Source organism: Curcuma longa, chromosome 20 (genome assembly GCF_044706935.1).
Source record: "Curcuma longa cultivar G26 ecotype Majalengka, Jawa Barat chromosome 20, ITB_CL_G26_1.1, whole genome shotgun sequence".
NCBI classification, from domain to species: domain Eukaryota; kingdom Viridiplantae; phylum Streptophyta; class Magnoliopsida; order Zingiberales; family Zingiberaceae; genus Curcuma; species Curcuma longa.
Window position 1 is genome coordinate 2,383,921 of NC_133880.1, and position 19,341 is coordinate 2,403,261.

Genomic DNA, 19,341 nt, shown 5'->3' on the forward strand with positions numbered 1-19,341 from the left:
ATCCTGAATTCGAGTTTTGCCCAGTGTTCCTATCACTACAAAAATAATTGGTATTAGCGACGGACCATTTCCGTCGCTAATCGGTCGCTACTCGCGTTTAACGACCGATTAGCAACGGAAATGGTATGTCGCGTAAAATTCGATCGCTGACGTCACTTTAGCGACGGAATTATAAATTCTGTCGCTAAATTTAGCGACGGTCAAATATTTCGGTCGCTAATAATTAACGACGGACTTTTTCACTCCGTCGTAAATAATAGCGACGGAATTATAAATTCCGTCGCTAACATTTTTTTTAAAAAAATTAAAAAAATATAGGTTTATTAGCGACGGAATTATAAATTCCGTCGCTAATATTTAAAAAAAATAAAAAAATAGGTTTATTAGCGACGAAATTTATAATTCCATCGCTAAATTTTAAAAAAAAATATTCGTTTATTAGTAACGGAATTTATCATTCCGTCGCTAATAATTTGTTTTTTTTATATATTTTATTTTGTTTTTCTGAATTTCCTGTTTACATATCAATCAAACCAATATAATAGAACAGTAATACACTGATAAGCCAACAATAGTAAAACACAACACTAATACAACATCTGAATACACCACATGTCAAAATATCTGAATACAACACTAATACAATCTGAATACAATAATATCTGAATACAACACAAATCTCTAGATACACTGATACTGTATCTAATGTCAAAATACAATAATATATCAAAAATTTATCTAAACGAACCCAGCCAAAATAGAAGATGCTACAAAAAGACAATAAGATAGGTTAATAATAATGTAATTATAACAACCTAATTGTTTCATGCATGCTTACAAGTAATAACTTAAAAAAATAAAAGTAATAGAAATGCTAACATATCTTGCAGACAGCTACTTATCAGGAGCATTAGGGTCCTGAGTTTCCGTATCAGGGTCCGCACCTTGCATCGCAGCATAAGTAGGCATGGATGACGTCTGGCCGAAGGCCTCCATGAAGGCCGCCATCTGCCGCCCAAGCTGAGCTTGACTTTCTTGCTGCGCCTCTAATGCGGAGAGTCGATCCTTTAATTCTTGATTTTCTTTTTGTAGGACTTCTATCGCAGAAGATGATCCGCTGGGACGACCCCTGGTTCTAGGGGCCATCACACGATCATATACGACTCTCGCCTGGGACCCTAGACCATAGAGGGTGGAGCTCTTCTTCCTCCCACCGACCACATCATAGTATATCTCATTCAACTGGTCAGTTGAGAGCTCCTGCCTCTCTCCTCCCTCAACTGCAGGCGCAGACGCCTGTGCAACTCTAGCAGAATATTCAGCCTGTTTAAAATTAAATTATTATAAAATTTAAGATTAGACAAAATAATTACATGGCGGTAATGTGAAATAAATTTAAAAATTATTTTCTTACGTCTAATGTCTGCGAGCAAGGATCAATAAAAGTGTCATCCTTGGACTTGTGTGTCTTCGTAAAAATCTCCCAACAAGTAGGAGAACGCTGTAACTCGTGCTCCTGAAAAATCAAAAATACAATTAAATAAAAATCATGACATTACTAATTAATTAAAAATATATTAATTGTAAACTTACTAAGTCCAAGGTATGCTCCACAATGGAGCGGGATCCAGCTGTATGTTTTGTGGATCCGGTGCTAGGGCCAGCTAGCTCGGTGTTTCTGTTGGACCGAGCTGTCGCTGCATTTGTCTGCCATCTTTCTGCTTGCCATGCAGCCCAGATGTCGTCTGGGATCCAAGATGGTCTGGTGCCCTTTCTTCTGTATTTATATAGCAGATCTTTATATAATTTGCCAGCAGCAGTATTCCAGGTGTCTTAAAACTCTCGCTCATGTCTTGGCTCAAAAGTATACTTTTTCTGCAAGAAAAAAAAATTAGTAGAAACAAAAATTGGTTTTACTTGAAACATCATAAGTCTCTGATCCTACATTCCATAATTCATTCAACTCGACAATCAGAGGTTGTAAGAAGATATCTATCTTCTCTTTTGGGTTCGTTGGACCTGGAATCAGTACAGTCAGAAACATAAATTCGTCTTTCATGCACATCCATGGCGGTAAATTATAAGGTGTTAATATAACTGGCCAAGATGAATATTACTGTCCTGACTGACCAAATGGTTGAAATCCATCTGCAGAAAGTCTCAATCTAACATTACGTGGTTCCATGATAAATGTAGGAAATATTGTATCAAGATGTTTCCATGTAGGGGAATCACAAGGATGACACATTATACCTCCTTCGTGCATATGCTGGTGATGCCACCTCATGTGGGAAGCTGTGGCGGCAGATACATACAAGCGTTGAAGTCTAGCAGTTAAGAAAAAATAATACATAACTTTCCATGCAATATTTTTCTTTTTCTTCCCTGTGGCGACACATTATTTTTCCGTGCATATGGTGATGCCACCTCATAAAATATTTTCAATATCATTAGATAATGCTAGTTCTAATACCGCTTCTATAGATGAACTAAAATTTATTTGCCAACCTGTTATTGGTGGTTTATTTTTTCATATTCGTTGTGTATATCATGTTTTAAATTTATGTGTTCAAGATGGATTAAGACTTTTAGAAAATTATATTAAACCAATTAGAATCGCAATTTCATATTTATGGTCTCACATCTATGATGAAACAATGGGATAGATTTTGTAAAGCTAACGGAATGAGACCTAAAAAATTTCCACGTGATGTACCAACACGTTGGAATTCCACATATCAACTATTACAAGATTCATTTCAATATAAAGATTTATTATGTTTATTTTTTGCAGAAAATAGTAATACTAATATATATTTATTTTCACAACAATGGAATATTTGTAGTAATATTTGTGAAATTTTAAAAGTATTTAATGATGCAATCGAACAACTTTACGGTGTTTATTATTCCACTGCTCATTTAATTTTAGTGAATTTTTCTAGTATAGTATTAATTTTAAATGAACATATCAATAATGAAGCTTTAACTTCTTGTATATTAGCTATGAAAACTAAATGGAAAAAATATTTTTATTTAATTCCTGAAATTTATTTAGTTGCATTTGCTTTAGATCCTAGATTTAAATTAGAAGTTTTACAAGAAATGCTAACTTTATACTATGACGCTTTAATTCCTGTTAAAGATCCTTCTTCTCCTGATCCAGCTAATATTATATATAATATTAGAAATTATTTATGTGATATTTATAATCAATATTATGTGAAATATGGAATACAAACTAATATTTCTGAAACACAATAACAAACTATTAGTACTAATTTAAAACTTTCAAAAGTACAACTTTTATTAAAAGAACGGATGAAACGTCCACGAGGATCCTCAAGTTTCACATAGGAACTTGAGAATTATTTTACCACTTCTTTTGATTTTAATGAAGCAGATAGTGAAGATTTCGATATTTTAAAGTGGTGGTCACAGAAGGCTCAAAGCTTTCCCGTTCTCTCCGTAATTGCCAAAGAAATTTTATCATGTCCAGTGTCAACTATTGCTGTGGAGCAGACATTCAGTGCCGGCGGCAACATATATATTAGATGAACGGCGATCAACTATGTCTCCCGACTCATTGGAAGCCCAAGCATTACTCGATGATTGGACCACAGCTGAGAAAAGAATCCAAGGAATGCAACTTTCAGAAGACGAAGCCGAAGAATTTGATACTGAAGGAACGAATACAACGGAAGGAACGGGTGGAAATGGAAGTAAGTGATGTAAAAGGGTGAAAATGTAAAAAAACTACGTGGGCTTTGATTCCCCTATACCTTAAGGGGATACGTAGGCAACTTAATAAGTGTAAGCCCTTTTTTTAATAAATTTAAAATTTAAAATTTAAAATTTTTTAATATAATAATCTCTAACCGTCGTGAACCGTGAACCGAACCGTGAACCGGCGGTTCTGAATCGTGAACCATAACCGTCTTGGGCGGTTAAGGTTAAGGGTGGACCTGCCATGAACCGTCGAATCGGCAGTTCTGAACTGTCGGTTCTGAACCATGGTCGGGTCTGCTTGTAGCGAGGGTGACCACAAATTTTGCATTTAATCAATTCACTGTCTTCATTCCAATATATCATGCAATTGTTTACACAGCAATCGATCTTCTCTACGGGCAACCCTAAACCCCTTACCAATTTCTTTGTACTATAGAAACTATCCGTCATTTGGTGATCAGCAGAAAGCAACTCTGACATCAATTGACAAATGATGTTCAGCTTTGATGTTTAATAATCTTACAGTAGCTGATAATTGGGAATGGTCAGATGGAATACCTTCCTATACTTCTCTTTCACTAGCCTTTAATATGTCATATAGTTGCTGAACTGCAGGTGTTGGTAGTTCATCTACATGAGACGGATCAACTGTATTAATTGCGTCATAAACCATTGATTGCATCATATGATCATTAGCGATGTTTTCCTCTAAAACAGTTGTGCCAGATGAAGAACCACCCGAAGTTCCAATTCGTTCTGAGACATAAGGTTCTCCGTGACAGTACCAATTGTAATAGTTTGGAACAAAACCATTTTTACAGATATGCACTTTCACGGTATCCTCATCACGGAAAGCTTTATTTTGGCATTTGCAATGATTGCACAAACAACGTAACTCTGCATCATTCATGCATTCTGGATGACTCTTAGTAAAGTTCACAAACTCTTCAACTCCAGCATAAAATTCAGCTCGGATAAATCCATCGTCTAATCTATTGTACATCCAAGCTTTATTCATATACATTGTAACCTTCTACAAATATTTGTTAAATTGAGGATAATACAAATGACAATATTTGTTAAAATAATCCCTAAATTAATTTTGTAAGAACCACCTCATGACTTAATGCTCATAAATTATAACTTGTTTAGATTATCTAGATACTAGAAGAGGAGATCGAACATATTAAGTTTGGTGAAATATGATGCCTCTATTGTTAGTTAATAAGCAAATTAATAGCATGCAGCAATTGCATTAGTTAAACAAAACAATGCAGGAGCAATTGCATTGTTGCACACTAGATTTTATCAATGTATGAGAAAATTGATAACGTTCCATACTTCAATCCCTTTCTATAAAAAAACCCAAGCAATCTTATGTCTGCTGAGTTAAATCAGCTGAAGCAAACTTAAAAGTCTCTTTTCAAAATGGGTTCATATTGTTGGGTCCCTAAAGATGTCCGCATCTCCACAATGGTATGATATTATCCACTTTGGGCCTAAGCCCTTATGGCTTTGTTCTTGGGCTCTCCTCAAAAGGCCTCATACCAATGGAGATATCTTCCATCCTTTTAAATCCATGATCTTTTCCATGTGCTTTAGATGTGGGACTATGTTTGCACCCTTGCAACCCAACACATATATCTAGTAATACAAGACTTGGTCTTTGGTTGAACTAGTACCTACGAAGTATTTTTTTTAATCATCTTGATGTTTCATCATGTGATGTTCCTATTACCATACGGATTGTTTTCAATCCACTTAACAATTAAGTCCCATATGATATCTTTGTTGCAGGTTGAACAAACATGAGATGGTTGAACAAACAGACATAGAAACATTGCAAAACTTATGTTCATTCACATGATTGGTTATGCAACACATTTTGTTCAAATGGAAGCTGATAGCTTCTGCTGGATTTCCTGAGAAACAAATTTGTTACCTAGGCCTTTTGCTTCTTCTTGATGAAAGACAATAAAGTTCTTATGCTTCATCTTGAGGGCAGTAAATGCAGACTTAATAAAAAATATAGCTTTTGATGGTAAGCATTGAGCATACTAACAGGCAGTAAATCCAACACATCTTGTGTCAACAGGATAAGAACAACGACATAGCAAAGAGGAACGGATTTAGGGTTTACTGTTGAAGTATGTCGCCGGTAGGAGAGAAGGCCGAAGAGATATCTAGCTCGCCGAGAGGAAGTCACGAGGAACTCGCCGTCGGTAGGAGAGAAGGCCAGAGAGAGTAGAAAGCAGCTCGCCGGGAAGCCGAGAGAGGAGAAAGCAGCTCGCCGGAGGAAATCAACAGCAATAGGCTCACCGCCGGGAGGAGACACGGCCGGAACTATCACCGGGACAAGAGAGGCCGCCGAGAGAAGAGATCGCTGGAAGAGATGTCGCCTGAGAAGAATACGCGCGCGCGGAGAAAAGAGGGGGCGGGGAACCCTAAATCATGATTTTAGCGACGAAATATTAACTCCGTCACTATTCCGTCGCTAACTAGCGACGGAATATTAACTCCGTCACTATTCCGTCACTAACTAGCAACGAAAAATTAATTTCGTCGCTAACTAGCGACGAAAAATTAATTCCGTCGCTAGTTTTTAATTGCCGACGGCTTTATTTTATCCTAAATCGCGCCTTTAGCGACGGAATTAATATTTCGTTGCTATTCCATCTCTAAATAGCGACGGAACTTTAATTCCGTCTCTAAATAGCGACAGAACTTTAATTCCGTCGCTATAGACACAGAATTAGCGACGGAATTAAAGGTCCGTCACTAAAGTCGTGATTAGCGACGGATAAATTAAATCCGTCGCTAAAGTTAGCGACAGAATTAATTCCATCACTAATTCCGTCGCTATTCCGTGGTGTATCTGAGACCACAGTCTGATGAATCAGCAGAAGGCAATAGCTGAGGAGGCAATGTTGTAGACATTGACGATGAAGAGAGCTACGGATTGAGAACAAAGAAGATACTGAAATGTCTATAACACTCAAGCAGAAGTTAGAATGGGTGCCGAGGGGGTTTGGCATGGTCATTCAAATGCTCAAGTTAGCACAGAGGCCCAAGAAAAATGAAAGCAGTAGAAATATGGAAGAAGAAGGAGGTGAATATATTCTTGCACATACCTTCCTCGCATGAGCCTTTTCTAGGGCTTATTTAATTATCAAAAAAGCATCTCCGTGTCAGCAATAAGGGGAGACCAAATCCGATAGTCATTACTTGCTTCTCCACTCAATGGATATCGCATGTACATGCGAGAGCATTTAGGGGGGCCGAGTCTGATGACCACATTATTCCTCCATCCATCCGTAGTGCTACGCGTTTGAGAATATTCGTAGTAACTGTCAGTGGGCTACTCATAGGATGTAAGTTGAAGTTTGAGGAGTCTGGACCCTCTGGAATTAGAATGGTTGAGCTAATGGAGTTGAAGAGCCTAAGTTCTTTGGAGTCGAGTAGCCGAGCTAATGGAGTCAAGGAGCCTGAGTCCTCTAGAGTCAGGTGGTCGAGCTTATGAAGTCGAAGAGCTTGAGTCCTGTGGAGTTGGGTGTCCAAGCTAATGGAGTTAAGGAGCCTGAGTCCTCTGGAGTCGAGTGTTTGAGTTGATGGAGTCGAAGGGGCCTGAGTTTTCTGGAGTTGAGTGAACTGAACTAATGGAGTCGAGGAATCTAAGCCCTCTCGAGTTGAGTGGATCGAGCCGATGGAGTCGAAGAGTCTGAGTCCTCTAGAGTCGAGTAAACTAAGCTGATGGAGTTGAAGAGTCAAGAAGTCTGAGTTCTCTGGAATTGGATGGGCTGAGCTGATAGAATCGAGAAGTCTGAGTCCTCTAGAGTCGGATGAACACTTTGACTTCCATTTAAGTTTGACTTTAGACCATTACTTAGGCTTAACTTTTGACTTGTGTCTGTCATGTAGGTCACTCTTTCCACCATATCACTCAGAAAGGTCAACAATCAATTGTTGTGATTACAATAATCGATTGCTAATCAATTTGGAGTGAACAACATGTCTCTAAATCGATCGAGCGATTCGACTGCTATAAAGCAATTGATTGCTCAAATGTAGCAATCGATTGGTAGATAGTTTCCAGCGAACAAAAGGCCTCCAAATGATTGGGCAGTTTGACTATTGTGAATCAATCGATTATAGACAGCTGCCAGCTAACAGAAGGCTTCTAAATCGATTGACCAGTTCAACTACGCTCTAGCAATCGATTGGTAAGTCCAAGCAATCAATTGATATTCAAATTTCAATCGTTGATTTGGAGTCAATGATCGTTCAACGGATAGTCAACAATTAGCAATCGATTGGTAATTGATAGTAATCAATCGATGTCGGCAAAAAGGTGTAGAAACAACCCGATTCAAGTATGTTTAAAGGGGGCTTCTTCAGCCAATGGAACAGTAACTCTTCCCAATGATTTCACTACTCAACCCAAGCTCGAAAGCTCTTATTCTCATCATCTTCACACAACTTAAGAGGAAGAGTCTTGTGCTCAAATTGTAACTCTACTCTTCTCTTCTCTATTGTTGATTTTTCTCTTTTTGTTGAAATCTGTATGCTTGTTGTAATACTGTTGTAAGAGGTTTCTCTGCCTTCGAATTTGATCCGAAAAGGAGGAAATCATGAGAGGTGGTAGAACACTAGGTTTAGCCTTGGACGTAGTGCAGTGAACCAAGTAAACTACCTTTGTTAGTGATTGTGTATGTTGTGTTTTGGCATTGGAATCTTCCGCTATGCAAAGTTTTCAATTGACATGAATCGGAGCCTCTCCCCCCCCCCCAGCACCCCATTGTCGTGTGCTATGGCATATGCGTACCATCATCAATGTCTTAGTCTTAAATTCCCACAAGCGAGACCAATTATATTATGGTGAAATTTGGATGTCCACTATCGAATACTCCTCGCTATCCCCGAGTCTCAAGATCAGACTCCTATCCAAGGTCAACACGTAGTCAGAGAAGATCATTTTTATCTCGGTGCAGCCCTTTTTTTGTTTCAGTGTGACTTCGTGAAAAGAAAAGTAGAAATACTATGGAACCAAAGAGATGATCGGAGAAGAAAACAACATACCTCTCTTTCGATTACCAACCCCCTTTTTATAACTTTCAGTGAGTAATGCCTTCCATTATAATATCTCTTTTGCAACGATCGTCGATCTCTATTATTGGTCACCTTCTTGTAATGACCCATTATCCTCTCTCATGACAACGACTAACATTTGATTGTTCATCATTATTGATCACCATCATTACCTATATATGGTCGCTTCTTCCTCAAATGCTTTATATTCAAGTTAAATCTTTCACCCGTAACATTCATAACTCCCCCGGCTCGAATCTCCGAATTTCAACCGCCAAAGCACTCACTTATGCGAGACCCAAGTGCCGAACAACATATCCCCCTATTTTTTTAAAACCTGGCCTAGTCGGGCCCATCCTTCGGCCTGGCCCACTTATCTAACCTCTTAAGCTTCCCGGTTTCTCAATCGCATGTTATTACGGGTATTATTCGTATTTATATATTTTAAATTTTTTAAATTTAAATCATCGGATTTGTGGACCCCAGTTTGAACCGCACGGCACACAGTTCATCCGAGCCCGAGCTCGTGCCTAGTGCAGCGAATCTCTTTTTCCGGGCAGTGCCCGACCTGTCTAGCAGAATACTTTTTTTTGGCATCGTTAGTAGAATATTAACTTTGCTGAGCCCGATTGCCCACTAATCACAATTACTTGACGTTCCAGCCGACGTTATAGCGTAACGCTTTCTTATTATAGCCGTTATGATCTCATCCGACGGTTAGACGTGGCAGATAATAAAGGCCCCACTCCCCTTCTTATCTGTACGGGGTATCTCGCTGCAAAGGCTCGCCCCCGATGCCCGCCTCCCATCGCGCCCGCTGATGGCCCTCGACATCGACCTCGATGGCTCCCCGTGGCCTCCCTCCTTCGCCGCGACCCCCCTGTCCCAGTTTGTAATCTCCTCGTCCCCTTCTCTTCCGCCTCGGTCGCTATTGATCGGGCATCCTTCGTCGCTGCTTTGGATCGCGGAGGATACAGCTGCCGAAGTGTCGAGCGCGCTTATTGGGGATCAGGCATTTTTCAACGGTCAGATTCCGCTCTTTCCTGAATTGACCTTTGCTGTTCTGTTCGAATCCTGCCGGTTTCTCTTCGAAGATCGTTAGTATATCGTTTGCCTTATTTTCTATGTTTTTCTACTGTGACTGGAAAATCGCCGACGTTATGCTTTTTTAATTTCCCGACCAATATGTGAATCCACTCTAGTTTAAGCATGGGTTGGCTTTTGGCTTTACCTGGTAGTAATAGAACGGATGTAGTTTCTTTCAAGTTTCAACATATGTCTGCTACAAAAAGAGTTGACGATATGTCAATTTGACCATGTTTTTACCAAAGTTTAGTCGATAATAGATATCAAAGTACAATCATTTTCAGTTACTATACTCCTAAACGAGGAGCCCTCCTTTTGTTTTCAGGTACTATTCAGTTATCTGCGATTTCTGCTATATATATTTTTTGTGCTTAAGATACCCACTTTTGTTCTTTTACTTGGTAAGATATCATGAAAAGTACCCAGCGTGTTCTTTGATTTTCACAGTTATTATAATTTATGGAACTTGAATAATCTTCTGTTGAATGAAAAATGGAATTTGTAAGCTTCTGTCACTACACATGCACGTCAAACATTGCTTCAAGCATCCGCAGTTTTCTTTCAGTTTTTAGAGTTCAGAGAGGTCCAGAATATTTTGATTTTATCTTTCTTTGTCATTTTTTTTCATTGACTCAGTGGTGATTTTCTGGATTTGCAGATACAACTGAGAAGGCCTATGGAGCCGAGGGAAACGAGAGGCAACCAGCAACAGAAGAGCATGTAGAGGCATCCTGTGTGATCAAAGAGAGGATGACACAGGCACTACGGTGCTTTAAGAAATCCACATATCAGCATGTACTGGTTCAGGTGTGGGCACCTGCAAAGAACGGGACCGTTGTGTTCTCACAACTTCAGGGCAACCCTTCGTCTTGGATCCACGGAGTACAAAGCTCCTACAGTACAGGACAGTGTCTCTGATGTACATATGTTCTGTAGATGAGGATGAAGGTGATGCATATCTCGGTCTGCCTGATCGTGTCTTTACTAAAAAATGCCAGAATGGACACCAAATGTGCAGTACTATAGCAGCAAGGAGTATCAGCGACTTAACTATGCCCTGCTTTATAATATTCAGGGGACCTTGGCATTGCCAGTTTTGAACCATCTGGTCAGTCCTGCATTGCGGTGGTTGAGCTTAGTCCTGCATTGCGGTGGTTGAGCTTGTCTTGACAACACAAGGTCAACTATGCCTATGATGTTGATAAAGTTTGCAAAGCTCTTGAGGTAAGAACACTTTTTTACCTGTCTAATATTTTTTATCTGATTCCTTTACTTTTTAGCCTAAAAAACCGGCCTTCTTGTTTGGAATGCAGGATCAAAGAATTGAGTGTGATAAGTAATTTACGTCTGTTGGTGGAATAGAAAATGTCATTTACAGTCTCAATAAGTTGTGAACCACGCTTCAATCTATCATGAATTACAATCTCGATAGATGATTCTCAGATGGCCTAACAACTAAGAGCAGCTAGTTACTAAGCTGATTTTATGATAAATATCACATTCAAAGAAAATATTTGTTGCCCTAGTGGTTTGTACATCTTTCAGGAACTGCTTGTTTAAATTAAGGTGTTTTAATTTTGCTGACAACTAATATCTAACCTTGTATTAGTTAAGTTCATGTTTTCTGAGTGCCTTAACTCCTTGGAAATATGGGCAGTTACATAAATTCATATTTTTGATCCTTCATATATAGACTAGTTAAAAAATCAATCAGAACCTTATTATATAGTCAATTATCCTATATGATCATTATTTTCAATAAACAAACATGAACTTTTGTGCCTAAATAGAATATGGAGAAAAAGAAATCGTGTTGGCAATATAATCCAAGGTAGTTGGATTTTCTTGAGCTAGGATAAATTTTCTCAGTCAAAAAGTATTCTTCAAACATTAAAGCTTTACATATTATCTTCTTCTAGCATGGAATGCATGCTTTGATGAAGAGGAAATGATGCCAAAGTTCTCAAAAGGTTGGATAAGGGCTGAATTGTCTGCATGGTGGAACGGTTATTTCCATAATTTAGGGATTATGGGATTTAACTTATCAAGGGTATATTCTCATAATTCTTCCTTTGTTGGTAGTGAATATATGCCACTATCTATGGTTTTTCCTTCACCAGAAACAGGAATGTTCTTTGATGTCCTTGGTGTTTTTCAGCCCAGCCATCTGTATGCTAATCTGCTCTGTTGTTTCTTCAACTATCTGGTTTTTGTAACATTTCTTTTACCTTTGAACTTGCTATAGCTGCAGAGAAGAATTCTGTCCGTTCCATCTGGGTATATATTCATTCCATGAAACTTTGTTTCTATCATCTTGCAGACTGTAAACTTAAAAAGTTCTGAAATCGTGGACCTTGCAAAAGTTGTGGTGAGTCATTTCTCCTCTAGAAAAGTATTTGTTGTGCTTTCATAATTTACTTACAACTTTATTAGGTTGATTCCTACATCAAACCAGATTGCTAAAGATGGACGGCAAGCAGCTCTTGCTGGAATTCTGGAAATTCTTACTATTGTCTGTGAAGCACGAAGGTTTGCCACTTGCCCAGGCTTGGGTTCCATGCAGACATAGGACTGACTATTCTGGCTCATGGTGGTGGGCTTAAGAAGACTTGTTCAAGCTTTGATGGAAGTTGCATGGAACAAGTCTGCATGTCAACTACAGATGTTGCTTTTTATATTGGTGATTCCCACCTGTGGGGCTTTAGAGAAGCTTGCCTAGAACAACATTTACAGAAGGGACAAGGTGCGGTTGGCATGGCATTTGCACTACACAGACCATGCTTCTCTAGCGATATTACCAAGTATTGTAAAAGTGAATACCCTCTCGTCCACTATGCCAGAATGTTCAAGTTAGCTGGATGTCTCGCTATGCTTAAGAAGCATCTACTCCGGAGATGATGATTACATATTGGAATTCTTTCTTCCAGCTGACTGTAAAAGCCATGTCAAGCAACAAGATATGTTGAAGTCCATTTTAGCTTTGTTAAAACAATGTTTCCAGAACATGAAAATCATAACCGATATGGAATTTCAAGAAGCAATATCTCTGGAACTTGTTTATCTTGTTACAGATGACACTGAGTTGCGACGACATGGACTCCTATCCAGTCAAAATATCGATACTACTCTTTATGTTTTGCCTGAAAATAAAAATTGGGAAGCTGGAGAAAATGATGAATTGGCAAACAACAAAAATGAATCTCTGGATTTACACGAACAGCACGTGACTTCAGATCCTGATGTCAGAATTGAAGGCAATATAATTTCAGATTCAATATCATTGGCCAAGAAAACTAGAAAAACACCTGGGAATCGGAGAGGCAAGGCAGAAATGATGATCAGTTTAGATGTTCTGCAACAATACTTCTCTGGAAGTCTTAAAGATGCTGCACGGAGCCTTGGTGGTAAGCTTTTGAGAATTTTGTTATGCATGAAATGTCCCTTGTGTGCCCTCCATGTCATTTATATTTATATATATGAGTTCAATGACATTATAAAACCACAAATAGTTGTAATTAACACAGCATATGATGGCAACTGCCGATATATGGGCATTTACTGATTATAATATGCTGTGTTGCAGTGTTAAGAGTTAAGACAAGTTAGCTTTCTGTGAATCATTTGCAACCACTAAGAAGTAAATATTACTCCTTTATGTGTTTCAATAACTAACAATTAAAATCTTCACATTTGACGGTTTGTCCAACAACCATGAAGCGCATTTGTAGGCATCATGGAATTTCCAGGTGGCCTTCTAGCAAAATCAATAAGGTCAATCACTCTCTTTCAAAGCTGAAGCATGTCATTGAGTCAGTTCAAGGGGAAGGATCATTGGATTTGACTTCTCTAGCAGGTGCAGTACCAGCAACTATTGATTCTCTTCCATGGCTTGTTAATTTGGAAAGATTAAAGAACTTTGAGGAAGGTGTGAAGGGGAGAGAATTTTCACTTGAGGAACCCCATGATAGAGATGATTTGCAGCAAAAATCTATTCCTCTTCAATTAAATGTTGATGATGCAGATCCGCAACAGGGGCCTGCCAAAGATTCTTGCTGTTCAAAATCAGGAAGCTCTTTGGATGACAGCATGGATGCCCCTACTTCTCAAGGTTCATGCCAGAGTGGTCCAGTCAATGAGATCTTTACAAGTAATCAACCACCTCTTGACTCAAATCAACAATTGGATGTTGGAACAATTGGATGTTGGTCCAGTCAAAGTTCCCATTAGAAAATGATTGTGACCAGAATCTCCTGAATGAAATATTTCTTACTAGCCCAATCATTGTAGAACCTCAAACACCAGTTGAAATGGCAATCAAAGATTCTGAAAGTGCAAAAGATATGATAAATCTCTGTGCTTTTGGAAGAGAGGCTTCTCAGGATTTTTGTGCCATGATTCCGAATGATACTGCATTAAAAAATTGGGTAGTACAAGAAAATGGCACACTTACCATCAAGGCAAGTTACAAAGATGACATAATCAGATTTCGTTTGCCGACTGATGCTGGTGTCGTGGCTCTCAAATATGAAATTTCTAGGAGGTTCAAGCTGGATGTGGTTACATTTGATATCAAGTATCTTGATGATTATCATGAGTGGGTCATGTTGGCTTGTGACTCTGATTTGGAGGAGTGCATTGATATATTGTCTGGAGCTTATATAATCAGACTATCTGTTCATGATGTGATTACAAACCTCGGAAGCTTGTATTATAGTTCAGAGTTTGATCATCAGATTTGTGGTGCAAGGAATTTCAATACAGCTTGACTGTATGGCGAAGGCTTGTTTGTTTGTTGCAAAAATATCTCAATGTTGCTGTACTCTACAATATTAGGTAAGTGAATCAGACATAGACCAAAGATACCTTTTATTTACTAGGCCTAGGTATACAGTAGAATGTGGAAAATTGTGGGTTGAAGTAAGAAGACTTATCATTTGAGCTGGGTCGAGGTTTGTCACAAAGCTTGAGCTTTCATCATATGAGCTCACATATCTCTATCCTTTCCCTTTTAGTAATTTTTTTACGTGTTGTTGTCTTGGTGATCCCAAGTGAGCATTCGATTTTGCGGAGAAAATCTAAAAATGTGGTGCAGTGTTAAAATGGCATTCACAACATCCCTTTGAAGAACAAGATGCTAGGGCAGACTATCACTGTTTCTTCATTAAAATGATTATCTTGTTCTATGAAGAAGAGGTGAATGTTGAAGACATCCATATGAAGAACAACCGACCATCAAGACAAGGTTTCTCCTTATGCTAGACACCTAAAACCAGTAGAAAAAGAAAAATCATATTGTAGATTTGGAACCTACTAGTCCTTCCTGCATGAGTATGGTTGGGACAGATAATGAAATAGCAAGATACACAATTTTCCATAGTTTCTTAGACTTGTTACTTTGTTCCATTGCAAAGACTTCCCCTATGGATTCTTGCTGCTGGTTCCTCCTGGCTTTCCTTTGATGTGTTCATGCTTACCATTATGCCCTCCGTAGTCATAATCTAGCACTGTAAACTCTAATTCCCCTCTGGTTTCCATCTAGCAAAAAAGGAGCATAGCACATGTGTTACCTCTTGCATTTTCTTCTTCTTCTTTTTATCAAAATATTTACTAGCAAGTTACCTTCTTTGACCACAAATATGCAGTCTTTGGTGGCTCGGCTACATTTGTACCAAGCTCGAGATCGCCTGAGGCACAAGTAAAAAGTTGTCACTCAAAGTAGCAGCAAAGAGAAAACATTCTATAATGAAACAGTCCTTGAAACCTGAAGATGTGTGAAAGAGAAGGGTCAACAAGATGGCCGTGAGGAAAGATTGTCCCATGGTAGTAGTTGGTGATGCTGCTGCTGCTCTTAACAGGAGGCGGCTTTTGGGTGCTTTGGATGGCCAAGGACTGTCCTATTTATGGTAGAGCAAAGCCTTAAAATACAGTACTGCCCACCATTGATCAAGCACTTTGAAGAATGGATATCAAGTCAACTGCACTAGCTTCAGTACTCTGACCTCTCTGTTCTCCACCGAAGAGATGACGTGCGACTAAAGGTAAGACGAAACAAGATTTGGTAAGTATCTGTTTGAAGTATTAATGATAAGAAAGTTACCATGTAGTGGAGTTAGTAGCATTTTAGGTTTGGAGCTCTATCTATAGTCGTATCCCACAAGTCATACAGTTATTCTGAAAGTCAATTTGATCTAGACATGGCCATGCATTCTCAAACTCCAAACTCTATCAACAAAACACACTTGATGCCTATACTCATATTCTAGCGATTATGCAAGCATCTAATGGAGAACATTGGCAGTATATATCCATTATTTGCCATTTTGCCTCAAGAATGAACATGAATGCATCCAAAATATGACAGCCTTTGAATGTTTTCCCCCTCCTTGGATCTGAAGGCAATATGAAACAGGAACTCAAGTCCAAGATAAGGTGAGCCATGTTAAGTGGATGGAAACCTATAAAAACTAGTGGGGGAAGGGAATGGAAGAAGGGAATGCACCCAAATTTCCAGTGGATGGCTCCCCTTGCTTTCACTGGTGCTGCTTGCTGTTTAATTTTTCTCTGTGTATCCTTTCCTTCCATAATTTTTATATGTCAACATTGCATCATATCCTCTTGCAGCAGCTTTAATAATGTCAACGTATTGATATAACATTCTTTTCTTCTGAAAAAAAAAATGAAATCCGCCACCTTAGCGGCCCTACACGGTCGGCTCCACGATCATCTATGAGTAGATAAATCGAGAAACTGCAGTTGGTCACGACGCAGGAGGGTATTACCTGGCTTCGTCAGGATTTGAACTTTTGCCCTCTTCTACAAGTCTGTTGCGTCGTAACCAACTTAGTTATGTCTCAGGGGCATTGATATAACATTCAATACAATACATACTTTTTTGATAAAGAGTTAGCATATTGTTACAGTTAATCATGCAAGTGTAATTTCTTTATAGAAATCTCTCTGTTTTTTGACCTTATAATGAATAAATAGATAAAAGTATCTTCGAAGACAAGGATGAACCATCACTATGGCCATCCGATCGAGTGTGGGATGCCCTCGTGGGATCGATCATATGGGATCATTAAAGTGGCATATTTTATCTTTTTTCAGATCGTTAAGGTGGCGATTGACTACCGGCACCGCTCTATTCGCTTGACCAGACAACTGCGGGCATGCCATCGTGCGGTTAGCAGCGTGCAGGTGAGAGGGCAGCTGATCGACAACATAGCAGGCCATTTTGTCGGTCAGACGAAAAATATTACGGAAATATTTTTCTCTCCTCTCTTCTCCTCTCCTCTCCCCTCCTCTCCTTTTCAGTCACTCTCCTCTGCCGCTTACGATGAACAACCTTGGCCCTCCCCTTTCTCTCTTCTTTCCCTTTCACTCCTCTGCTCTCCCCTCCTCTCTCTATCCGCTAGCTAGCAGCTAAACAAAGCCTTATGCGAGCAGTACTATAAGCTACTGTTGGGCGATCAAATGGCACCGCGGGCATACAACAAAGCACAGTATCAGTGCTGTTACTGCGCGGCTGTTCCTTCCCAAGGTTCGCGTCACCCACCTGCCATTGCTCAATACCAATCTTGTTCGCGCTAGTAACCTCGCTGGCTCAATCTCCCAGGCCTGCCCTGGACAGTCAGTCGCACCTGCCTCTGCACGAGGGCGAGGGCGAGGGCGAGGGAGGTTGCCAAAAATGGAGGTGGAGCTGTGCTTCAGCAACTAACTGTTCATGGCGTTGCATGTATGTATGCATATGCAGCGGAGTTAATGCATGGCCGCCCTCCACGTCTTGTTCCATCCTTGTCCTCGCATCGCTCCTCGTCCATTCGTATCCTCTTCTCTCTCAAATGTCCATTGAGTGATCACCGGACCATGTGCTTCCATCCGCTTGTCTACTCCTCGCTCCTCCCGTGGCATTACTGTATCATTTCTCCCCTCTAATTAATTAAGATTAATTTTATGTTTTAATGTCTGAGAAATGATGAAAATGTAGGTTAATTTGTAGTTGAAGTTGGTGCATTCGAGTTATAGAGCATTAAAGATCAAGATGACTCATAGGCATGAATCATGAAGAAGCTTGAACGATGATCATCATGAATCAAGCGTTAAGTCAGAGTGAGACACATGTAATGTGTTTGTAAACGAGTCAAATTTTATGATGTTCAAATTTATTTGATAAAATAATCAAGTTAAATCAAGTTTAATTTAAAATGAATTAAGTCATTGAAATGGTTGTTCAAATTTGATTTAATTTTTTTTTATAAACTTAAGTTTGGTTAGCTTATATGTTATTATTGAGCTCTCAATTGAAGTTTATTTGATTATTATTTTTTACATTTTTAAATTTGTTTAATTAGTTGTTGAACTTGATAATACAAATTTGTTTGTTCATTTTGAAAAGTTCTTTATTTATTTACAAAGTTGATAAGAGTTTTGTCAATAAACATGGTTCATAATTTCATGAACAATAACGTTATGAACAAAAATATATTCAAGTTTATTCGTTTAGTTTAATGAGTTGTTCAAACTCGTTCATTTAATTAACCAATTGTGTGTATTGAACAAACATAAATAAATTCTAATCAAATCAAACACCAAATTTATTTACGAACAATTTGATTGATTTACAGCTCTACTTTAGATATGTTTTGGATAGATGAATCGTATCAGATGATTTTGGAAGAACAAGTAACAACTTAATTACTTAAGTATTCTCATCCATTGGACGTCTAAGAAACTTTTATATGGACATCTTCCTTGTCTAGAGTTTTAGATTTTTATTCAATTGTGCTCATCATTTTTAATCTTTTGAACAAATGATTATTTAAAAATCTCACTTCTTATGGGTCAAACTTTTTGCTTGTGGAAATCACATTAGTTATATAGTCGATATTTTATACTACAATAATAAATTAAATACACAAACAATAATTTTCTAATAATTTCATTGGATTACGATCTTATAAGAAATAAAATATATAGGTGTGCCATTTTTTTGCCATCAATTTTAATATATTTAATAAATAAACCTACTTTCAAAGATAATTATTTGTTCAAAATTATAACTTGTCAACCATGTTTCGGACCCTTCATATCCCAACAACCCCTTAACAATACCGAATTTTGTCATTACTCATAATCTTTCAACATTCTATTAATCCTAAACTTCTCTTAAAAATTTGTATTTTATTATCAAAATTAATATTAGTATTCATTATCAAACGAGTGATTTAAATAGTAATTTAGATGGGTGAAATATATATGTATTTTGACATTAACATAGAAATTTAAAAATATTATGATATTAATAAAAATTTGAAAACATTTTAAAACAAACTGGATATACATACACACATGGATTTTTTTTTTTTTTTTTTGCTTAATTTCATGTTGTTTATTGTACGTACCCCGATCTATCAATATGGCTCTCCTTGACAAGCCACCACC

The 19,341-nt window shown here is 38.3% G+C and overlaps 1 pseudogene; it reads left to right on the top strand.

The window, feature by feature from the left end:
- Positions 1 to 6,711: 6,711 nt before the first annotated feature.
- On the top strand, positions 6,712 to 14,998 carry LOC141813543 (protein NLP3-like; annotated as a pseudogene).
- The last annotated feature ends 4,343 nt before the right edge of the window (positions 14,999 to 19,341 follow it).